Source organism: Anopheles funestus, chromosome 3RL, assembly GCF_943734845.2.
Source record: "Anopheles funestus chromosome 3RL, idAnoFuneDA-416_04, whole genome shotgun sequence".
Taxonomy (NCBI): domain Eukaryota; kingdom Metazoa; phylum Arthropoda; class Insecta; order Diptera; family Culicidae; genus Anopheles; species Anopheles funestus.
In genome coordinates, this window is record NC_064599.1 from 24987673 (window position 1) to 24998873 (window position 11201).

At 41.0% G+C, this 11201-nt stretch overlaps 1 protein-coding gene across 12 annotated transcripts in view; it reads left to right on the plus strand.

Moving 5' to 3' along the window:
• LOC125768792 (tyrosine-protein kinase Src42A) overlaps positions 1-11201 on the plus strand; it is a 92940-nt gene that overhangs the window by 37693 nt on the left and 44046 nt on the right. The window lies entirely within an intron of this gene.

Genomic DNA, 11201 nt, shown 5'->3' on the forward strand with positions numbered 1-11201 from the left:
GAAAAAATATATTCCATTCTATCCCAGGTTATCGTGTTCAACAACAACAACAAAAAGTGAAGAAAATTAAATACACGACAAACGACAAACGAGTGAGTTAAAAAAAAATGTCAAATATTGAACAAAAGACACAAAGCGACGAACCCCGCATGGCCAAACATGGACACAGAACCATCACGAATGGAAAACAGTAATAGGTAATGCTTGATTGACTCTTCTCGTGTGAGACTTATGTGCAGTGTGTTCGAGGGACTGTTTGTGTGTGTGTGTGCACTGGGGACTGTTTGATTATGTTTGAAGCAAACAAACAACGCGCGCTGCACCCATTTCGCGTGCGATATTGGCGCAGAAAAGGTTGAAATGTGTAGTTCTTTTTTCATGTTTCGTTTCGTTGATAGTTTGTGATTTGCAATATAGAGGAAGCTGCTAGAATAGTGTCTAGCGAGTAAGTGGTAGTAACCGCGAACACTGTTGTGTTTGCGTAAGATTAGACGAGCTTCAATCGTTCCAGCCTCAAAGGTGCGAAAAATCAGGCAGAGGTTTTTTGAATATTTATACCTTCGTCTATCTCCACTTTCGAGAAGCGGGGCTGAATGGAGAATCTGGTTGTAATGGATACACTCGTATCGATACACACTATCCAGGAAACCCAGCAAAAGGGGTTTTGTCAGCTGCTAGTTAAACTTGGCGGGTTGGAAAAAATATAAACCGAGCCGTTCCATCTATGCCCGCTTCTCAGGCCAAGCTGTTTTCCATAATCGTAGTGCTACTCGCATGTTCTATCTAGTGATTCGATCCGGTTTCGATCTCGTGACAGGCCTTGCCCGGTACGTGTACGATGAAACCAAGAGAACCGCTTAAAAGACCAACCAAGCAACAGAAGAGGGACAGTAAGCAAGGAAGAAAAGTACACACACTCCTCTCTCTCTCTAACAGCGGTACACCGGGCGTGCCGCTTTGTACAGAGTAAAATTGCTTCAACACCGTACAGTGTCACGTCTTGAAAACGGCATCAAGACGTCGAGGAAAAGCTGACCGAATGCATGCTTGGATGATGGACAAGGCACCCTTTTTTTTGTTAAATAAGTGACGCCAAAGCAGGAAGGGCAAAACCGTTCGCCTACATGGAATCTTCCATTTGTTTCCATTTGTGCGGCTGCGCAGCGAGCTATTTTGCCGTCTCTTTGTGTGTGTGTGTTTGTTGGTGGCGGTTTGGGGTGGCCACATATGACGTGAAGCACTGCATGATTAACGGTGCACAGCCACACCAACCAAGGGGTAAATGAGAACCGAAAACCTGAGCTGTCGCTTCGGGACCGGTGCTGTCCTGTCTCCGTCTGCGTTCGATACAGGGTTAAAAGAGTGAAAAATGAATTGATTAAAACAGAACTGGGTGAAGGAGGAAAGCAGGGAGACGCATCGGTTTTTGTATTTATGTTTTTTTTTCTCTGGTACACAAATCCCCTGTGTACACAAGTGGCTTTGGATCTAGCGGCGTATATACAACATCTCGAGAAAGTATGCTAAGATTTTTGGGAAGACTTGTACCGAAACAGATTTCTGCTTCTTACTTTCCGTTTTATTTAACGTTCCCTCCTTTATATTGCCTTCATTGAACCGGGTTTGGAGCTGTGAATCAAATTGTTTTTTAGCCAGCTTGACCTTCAAGACCTTTTGACGAAACGTGATGTGTTTAAAAAATATTTTCCCACCTTTATTTTTGTTGGTTCTACCCTGTGTCTGTACACGCCCCACGACATCGCTGTTTTGCTAATCAATCATTAACTTTGAATTGAAACGATAATACGAGAGAGAAAGAGAGACAGAGAGCATAGGTGTTTGGTAGTTTTGTTCTCCACTTGCAACATACACGGAAAACTCACAGATAAATTGCACTTGCCGAGGTTTGATTTGGCATATTTTGATCCCCACCTCCACCCTCCCTCCACATGTGATGGCTTCCCAACGAGGCGTAGGTTGATGTTGGCTAAAAAGGCCATTTTGCAACCAACTGACCTGAGTCCGTTGTTACTGGTTGGGTCTATTATATAAGCGCATATTTTGCCATTTCTAATGTGGAATTGTAAATCGATTTCCATGAGATTTATCTACTAGGGAGAAGAAAAAAAAATTCAAAATATTAATCAAACCTCCTAGTAGTCGTAGCAAAAAATATATTTTTCTTTCAAATTAATTAATTCCATACTTTTAATAGTTCGTTTTCCACTTCAATTTATCTGGGAGTAGTATCTCTTCAGCTTACAATTACAAAATATTTCTTAAAAATTTAAAAAATTTAAATTTAAAAAATAAAAATTTAAATCTTCCAAAGTGAGTGAATCGAAAACAAAAATAAAATTTTCTAAATAAAAGCAAAAGTAATTCCATTCGACACCCCTTTTACCACCTTGTTGCGATTATTGAACCGGCGTTTGTTTTTTTGCCGTCTTTTACCACATGTAATGGTGGATTCGTTAGCTTTCTTCCCATCCCACCCCCAAAACTCTAAACCTCCTCCATAAGTACACCCTTGATCGATGCGTCCTCTCGCGATGTGACATGCGTTTTTAATGCGCTCAACGCGTACTGACCGCATTGTGTACGGGCTTAACCATCAGTCCAGCCCAACGAACCGGCCTAGTCAGTATGCGTTGCAACAAGAAATACATGTGCCATTCAACTTTAAGTACCCCCTAAAACCCCCCTTTTCCGAGGGGTTGGAAATATTTGGGTACGCTTGGTTGGTGATAGGCGATTTTGTAATACGCTGCTAACCTGCAACACACCAGTGTGGGTGTAATTATGTGGGTAAAAATAGAAATATAAAGTTTTCTAATGCTTTAAATAAATAGAAAACCGATCAAGCCATAAGTGGTTACCATTTTTTTTTATTTTTGCGAAGGTGAAGAATTTCTTCCTTGCCTTTTAAAGTCAAATCAACCAATAAAAGAATTGAAAAATTTCACTGCTTTTTCAAAGCCACAACCTCCTCACTTACGGTGCAAGGTTATTTATTTGCTTCGTTCGTAGGGGACCTTCCAAACGACCAAAAACCAATGGGCAGTGGTTGGCGTATGTGTGTGGTTAGAGATTTATTTTTATTGCACCGTCGGATATGTGCATTTTTATTGTACTTTCCATATTACCATAGGACAATCGTCTCCGGGACGGCCCAGACGGATGTGGAAATGTTGGATAGTTTTATTTCTTTTCTGATTCCTTGGTGAGAAAAATACTACCACTAACTGTCCACTAAGGGACTTTTTTCTCCATGGTCTTTATTTTATGTAAACCAATTGATTTCATTATTAGTAGCGTGTTTCGAACTGTTTTGCTTTTTCTTTCTCAAAATTACTAGTTTCTACAGTGTGTCAGTATCGTTTAACCTTTTTCACTGTAGCATGAAACATTGCGTGCTGCATTTCTTCGGGAAATTCTCACGCATTCCGGAAACATGAACTCGAACAGTTGTAAATAGATAAAATTGTGCTGTGTTGTTTTGTGTGTTTGCATCAACAATCGGGAAAGAAAGCATTAAATGGCAATTACCACCCGAGTGATTCGGGCACTTTACACTCGCACACAGTTCGCCCAACAACCGTTAGGCGATGTATCGATAAAACTCTTCTCCTTTGCTAAGTGTGCCGTGTGTTTAATGTGTAACGCAAGAGAGAATTCATCCCGCATGACTAGCGAATCGACATCGAGCACAGCTTCAACCAACTATCAAACGTGATCGTACGCCGCCTTGTCGAATGATTAGTGATGGAATGCATCGTGCGAATCGAATGCTACGTGTACGGCTGCACATCCCGGTATTAACGTGATCCATTGCAAAATAATAATAATAAAAAAAGTCGAAGTAAAAACCCGCGAGAGTTATTAACGCAATAACACAGACAGCGGGAAGATGCAACACCGTCTCACTGACGCTTGGCAATATTGAGCTGCGGTTGGGCACGGGTTTTTAAGAATTGCAATCAAAACGATAATTTTATTTGCCCATTAGCTCCGCACATCGGCACCCATTAATAGCCAGCGCGTCCCTAGCGCGCAGATGTTGCGGACCGTGCACGATATCGTTCGTGACCACCCGTGGGATATCGTTGACGAATGTTCATGACTAACGTAGCTGGGAACGCTTAACACTTGCACGTCACCACAAGGCAAGAGGCGTAATCATAGGATTTGCAATCTGATTGATTTCAGTAAACAATTTTCGAAGCCAAACGAGAAAGTATCTAAAGGGATCCTTAACGTTTTAACTGATAAACGGTAATGTGAGGTTAGGAATTGAGGAATAGAACTTTGTTGAAAAGTGACTCAAATTTTGCAATTAATTAAGTGGATTTACACGATTTAACCTCTATCAAATCTCACCTTGGCTCTACTCTCGACTATCCTGCTGTAGATAAATAAAATTTAAAAAAAAGTTTAAAATGCCAGACCTAAGACCTCTTATTGTTCACCAACAGAAGAAAGCATTAAGCTGAACTTTAGTTTTTTAACAACTTCTTCATTTGTGGCACTACTACCTCAAGGGATGTCTCAGCAGGTCTTTAATAGATGTGTATGACTTTATTTAGCCGTAGCAGGATATTCAGTCCTGAGTACGAGGGGAAAATCGAGATGAGATTTGATACCCAGTTCTTTTGTGCAAATCTGTGAGGATTCATAAATATTCAGACTAGAGACTCAGATTCATTCATTCCGCTAATAGAGTCATGAAGATTTCTGAATCGCTTATTAGTTTTAATGTTAAAGATACAATTGTATAGTTATTTAACAGAGTTTTTGCGCTTTTCATTCGTGTGAACAAAATTAAACATTCATTTGACTTAATGTTATGCTTTGCACTGTATCCTAAGCTTTCGTATTGTTGAGTTGTTGCTTGACGCAAAATTTTTCCGTACGAATCAACAACCGCAATCATAATCGAACTTCAGTTTAACACATAAGGAAAAAGGCACGGCAAACCTTGTAAAGCTCTCTATACCCGATTGATCTGAGTGAATTTGTTGCTGTTGGAAATGTTTCGGTGGGGATCGTTCCACGGGGATCGTCAAATCGTATTATTAGTAAATTACACTCATTGCAGAAACACCACACCCAGAGTTGTAGTAACAGCTTGCAGTCACTGCACCAAACGTAAAGCTACAAACACATGCAAGGGATCTCTCTTTGACACTGGTCGACGCATGAGCTGAGTTTGTAATATTTTCGTTTCGTTTGTTGGTATACAATTTTTCTCCCACCGGGGTTTTTTGATTGTCGCATCGTATTTTCCGATAATAACATGCGAAGTGAATGCTAGCTAATTAGTAAACCGATCGGTTCGGTAGCGTTACCACAATGCGTTTGAATTTTAATGTTTAACCCACCACAAACATTGTTCAACTTGATGTCTTTGAACTTTTCTTTTTTCCCCCTTTTTACTATGTTTAAAGCCCGCAAGTGTAGGGCAAGAAAGGGTATTTACTTTTGCCACCCATCGAACTGAATCGGTGGCAACAGACACAGTGAAAAAACTTGCAACAGTTCCTAGCAATTTGCGATTTTGTTCGCAATTAAGCTTCCGGTGTTCGATACCACTTCCTTTCGCAATCCTCTCAAATCCCTAGCGCTGTTGGTTGTTAGTCAAAATGGCATACCAATTTGCATTTGAACAACGTGCCGATAATTACCGATTTCACAAGCAAGTAGCAGGAATTTTGGTGCAATTTTGCGCTAAATCCAAATAAAAGGCAATTTAATAGAAGATGGATGTATGAAATGATGATGTGATTTTTTTAATGCAAAAATATCAACAAATATCTTCTTATTTGAAACTTTATTGAAAATCTGCTATAAAATGGAATGCAATTAATTCACTAAAAATATAGAAGCAGCATGACACTATTTTATGAATTGATTTTGTCTGCTTTATATTGACACTAGAACTACCGAACCGGCCACCTAATTTTCATCCCATTAATTGTTGGAAATTTTTGAATTGTTGAACATTCTAAAATAGTTAATGCATGACTTTTACGTATCTTCTATAATACGAACCCAAAAAAAATATTAATTTTTATTCAACACTTTGTAATTATTTATAAAATAACCATCAATGGAAAAACGCTTAAAACGTTTGGTAGCTCTACTGTTAATAAACCTATGATAATGATCACAATGTTCACTCTCCGTGAGACAGATAGAAAGAGAAAAAAAGAGTAAGATAAGAGATCTCGCAATTTACAATTAAGCGAGAAAAGCGTCAACCGTTAAGGAAAAATCGAGGACGCTCGTTCAACAGTCGTGCGCACCGTACTAACTGTAATGTGCAAAACAGTACACTGTAAAGAAAGGGAAAATGGTTAAATTGTTTGTGCAAAGTGACTGCCCCATGGTTCCGGCCGGAAGCAGGACGGTACCTAGGGCCAGCCTCTTTGCCTTATGCTTTCGTTTTATGGGCACAACCAAAGCAAGCATACAATGTTGCAGATCAATTGGTTGAGTAAATTTCACCCATTTCGTGGTACAACTTGACAAGCTTGCGGGAAACTGTAAAAAGATTGTCACCTCAATCGTTGGGGGCCTTGCCTAGTTCAATGTATTCCGTTCCAGCGATAGTTATGGTATCCAGATTAAACGTTGATTCTTGTCGGAGTTGGAAGTTGCCTCAGTTGCCGATTTATTCACGCTGTTTTTCTAGCACATCGAGCTCGTCCCGCACCTTTTGCACGCAGTGAAATCAATTAGCATAAATCTAATGAATGTTAGAATTTTCTCTTTTCACTCCAGTCCCGGTTTTTGTTGCGTTGCCTGTCTGTTGTCCCCGCCCGTTGGGTGTTTGTTGACGTCTAATGCCTCTTTACATTTACTGTGCGCCCTCACCCTTTTTGCGTCAATCGGTGCTCGTGAGCGATACCGACCGTTTTGTGTGTGGCTGCCTTTGTGCTCGTTGTTGATCTTCCGATCCTCCAATAGGCCCGTTCTTGTTGGGTGAAACGGGACGGCCGTTTGGAACGCGGGCTATGGGACGCCTTTCAAAGCAAAACCTGAACCGTTCGGTGCTGGTAGAAAGTTCATACCGTAGCGAAGCCGGGTCGTGTTTCGCGATTATCCTTGAGCACTGTTGTAGACTCTCGCGCTTATGTCGATCGTGAGCTGGTGTGGTTATTTACAATTTTATCGGTGTTGGTGTCGATCGCTGTGCTGTGCTTTAATCGAGGAAGTGAGTGGCTCCATACATACCATCAGTAGAGAAACAGCTGATTTTTAAAACGCTCGTGCATTTTGTATAAAACAAAAGAAAAAAATGCGAAAGACCAGAACTATCTGCTGTGTAGCACCTGCACTTGTTGGGTTAAGCTTCTATAAGTTATACTACCATCTGCCGTTCTAGTGTTATATCGTTGTCTGAGGTGACGATTTTTGGCTGTAGAGGTTTTTATGACTTTTTGGGTTCATACCAACATTGTTGGGGGGGGGAGGCCTTACTGCCATTACTGGGCGCAGATCTGGCCCTACTAATTCTCGCGTCTTGGCGCGACCCGGAGTTTGTATGTGTGTGCGCGATTTGGTGCTGATTTTCAAGGTTAAATACGACGCCAAACTGTAGTGAACTGGTCGCTGGCGAAGCTTCCCAATGGTTTCTGCAGCTTTATAGGAGGTATGAACAGAGACAACCAGCAACGAGCCTTCTTGGAGAGTTTTTTGTTTTGTTTTGCTGCTGTTGATGAGTTGCTGAGCTGTTGTGCACACGTACGTTCAGTTGATAAGCTTTCCTGCCATCCCAGACGCCACTGGACACATTCGTTTGGGTTGAATAATATCTTTCCAACGCAATGAATGTCTTGTGTCACATTGTGAAATAATGATGAGGTGTTCTATCAGTGGCTTTAGAAGCTTATATTGCTTCTAAAGGGCAACTCAGAATTAAACACTCACATGAACTTAAGCTTTAAATGTTGTTCCTTGTGCAGGCACTCGCTTCCATTATTCTCCACTAATGACATTTTTAATATATTGTGCTTCATTATCTTGTTGACAACAAACTTATTATATGTTTCTTATAATTGCAAAAAAAAATGTTAAAAGCTGTCAGTTTAGATAGAATTTTCCGCTTCGCTTGGCAAAAGGCAATAGGCGCGTGCGGCACACGGTATCTGGGAAGACAAAAAAAAAGGTAAACGCATAAACGTTTGACTTAATGTGCATCTAACACTCCCTTAGCTTGCATTCGATTATCATACCGGTAGCAGCGCGTAGACGGCGGGAAACTGCAGCAGTAGAAGGAAAAAAATGTCACAGAAAAACGAGAACTACTTCTCGGCGGAGACACTCCCGTCCAACAACTCCCCAATGTCTCTCCCAACAATGCAGATTGAGACAAGTTTTTTTTTTCTTCTTATGAGTCAACCGACGATCCAATATGCCGGTAGACTTGGCTGGCAGCAACAAATTAATCCTAACCACCACCGCCACCAGTTTGTTTCACCCTCTCTCCCATTCCCACCCGCCCCCTTTTCCACTATTCGACCAACTGCGAGCTTATGCAAATCAGTGTAATCTTGATTTCCCACTCCCACCAATGCTTCGCACCACAGAAACAGAACTATTCGTTGGCTCTTTATGCTAATGATTGTTGTTAGCGATATGCGAGATCCATGCCATTCGTCAAATGTGACAACACGCTGAGTTTCCCATTTTGGCATGCTTAGTTCGCGTTAGTTTTGTTTTGCGAAGAAATTTAAAAAAAAATTGTACGGAAGATGTGGCAACAGAGTGAATCGATTTCGATTCGATTTATTTGTGAAGTTATTTCGTAAGAATAACGCTCTACCTCTAATAGTAACGAATTTGTTCTAGTTCTAGCAAAAGCAAACTGACTCTGTGGGAGTTGATCGAACCGTCGATCGTTCGAGATTCGATCTCGAAATTCGCAATGTTCCCCGGAAAAAGAGATCGCCGATTGGAAAGAGACAAACCTTCTTCTGTAGTGGTGGTTGTGCCGCTCGTACAACTCTACTCACACATTTTCACACACCTGCCCACCACCTGACCCATGCCCACCTCTCCGCCGGTTCGACCGTCCAACCGGGTATATGGGACGAAAAAGTTTGCCAACCGCTTTGGCCACCCTATCGGCAAGGTTTCCACTCGCCCAGTCAGCACACATCGGGCTTTTCGTTTCTGCCTGGTTCTTCCACCAGATTCCACTTGGGCCCTCGGATCTTGATGGTTGGAGTGCAGCGAGTTAGCTGTCTGGGTTCCTCTTATAGCCGCCATGAATGTGATGGCATGGCATGTGTGTGTCTGGGTATTGGTTGGAGGGAAGTATGAAACTGTTTCAAGGTCACTCGGTGCTGGAATCGATTGTACGGGGCATAGGCAATAATTTTAGTTACTCGAACCATCGACTCTACCCTCGTTTTCCACCAGCAACCTCCCTTCCGTTTTGTGGAACATTCGTGCTTCCTGCGTCACATTTTCGATTTCGCCATTGCGCTGAGGGGGTGGTAATGCTTGCGGAGTGTTGTTGGTACATGGCGTTCATAGTTCATGATCGAGGTTTTTCTGTGTTTGTGTCCCAAAATGAACATTTGTTGGTGGATGTGTCTGTCTCGTTATGTTTTTAGTAATTTTATCTATATTAGTGTTAAAAAAAATTTATTATTAAAAATTATAAATTTCAGGGAAATGAATTAAATGACAAAACACACTGTCAGTGATTTGTAAAAAATTGTTAACATTTTGTTATGATTATATTCAAAGCATAAGCTGAAACACCAAGATAATTTGGACATTTTTTTTAAAGTAAAAATATCTGATATATCAAAGATCAATTATCACGTATCAAAGAGTACGTTGAAAAAGTCATTTTAAAATAAAAAAAATCGCTTTTTTTTGTTCGATTTCAGAGTAATTATAACATAAAAATCAATAAAAAAATGTACTTAAAAGAATAATTGATTAAAATAGTTATCGTTGAATCGGACTATGCAATTTTCAATTAGAAACAAAATGGCAAACGTTTTTTTTATTTATTTTATTTTTTCCAAAAATCCAATCTTTCTGATTCTTTCATTTACATTAAATAAAACTCTCTAGATCTTTTATGAAATGGTTTATACAACTCTTGATACAAAATTCAAATAAACCAATTCAATGGTTTTCGGGAAATTACTTCTATTTCGACGTTTTTGATTTTGGTTGAGTTACCTCTTTAGCCTATAACTTCGTTACTTTTCAAATCAAATTCCTTAAACGTCGAGAAAATGTAACAAAAAATATCCATGTTTTCACATAAATCTTATACATTTTGGAACATTTTATATGTTGTTCGGTGCCGATGCTTGCGACACTGGTTGGTCCACAGAAAGTTTCGTGCAACCAGTCGTTGCATCGATAGCAACAATGTTTGCACATTCATCTGCAGCCTATAAAGCAACCCACCATGACAGTGTCCGTAGAATGGTTTGGGGGCTTGACCTGACACAGGCACACACACACACACGATTGCCGTGAAAATCTTTTCGGACCTCCCCATTTTTTCCACCCTCCTCTAGATGACCTGTTGAAGGTTTTTCCAAACCATCTTAAATTGGCTAACCTCGCGTTGAATGCACACGCGTGCAGCACACACACACATAGTGGCTAATCGTTTCGCGCCCGATTCAACCTGATGGCGGTGTTGGAGGTAACGTCGAAGTTGAAGAGAGGTGTCTGTCACTAGCCGCATTGGCGCTCAAAGTTTGTGTGTACTGGTTGGGGGTGATCGATTCGAACGATTTTGGCTCGAACACGATGTGAGTGTTTGTAGAGTATAATTTTTTAAGATTTCCTACACATTACCACCGTGCCGTGGTGGGTTTTTTTGTGTTGCATATTTACAAAATTATTGACATACACCACAGCAACACACGAAAGCGGCATTTTCCACTGCATGGCGATCGCAATCCGGCACTGATCGATTGTATGGTGGCGCTGTGTTCGACTTCACCGTAAGTTAATGTTTGCTTTTCACGCTTTAGTGCAATAGTGAAGGGGGTGAGTAGCAGCTTGTCGTCTGCTTTTGCTCAAGTCGCCAGCCATCCATGGCCAGCTATAAAGCCGGCGAACGATCGTACGGCTACATCGATTCGCTTTACGATCGGCAGGAAGAAGCAACATCGACATCGAGTGTGTAGCATTGCAATGCCAAATCGAAGCACTAC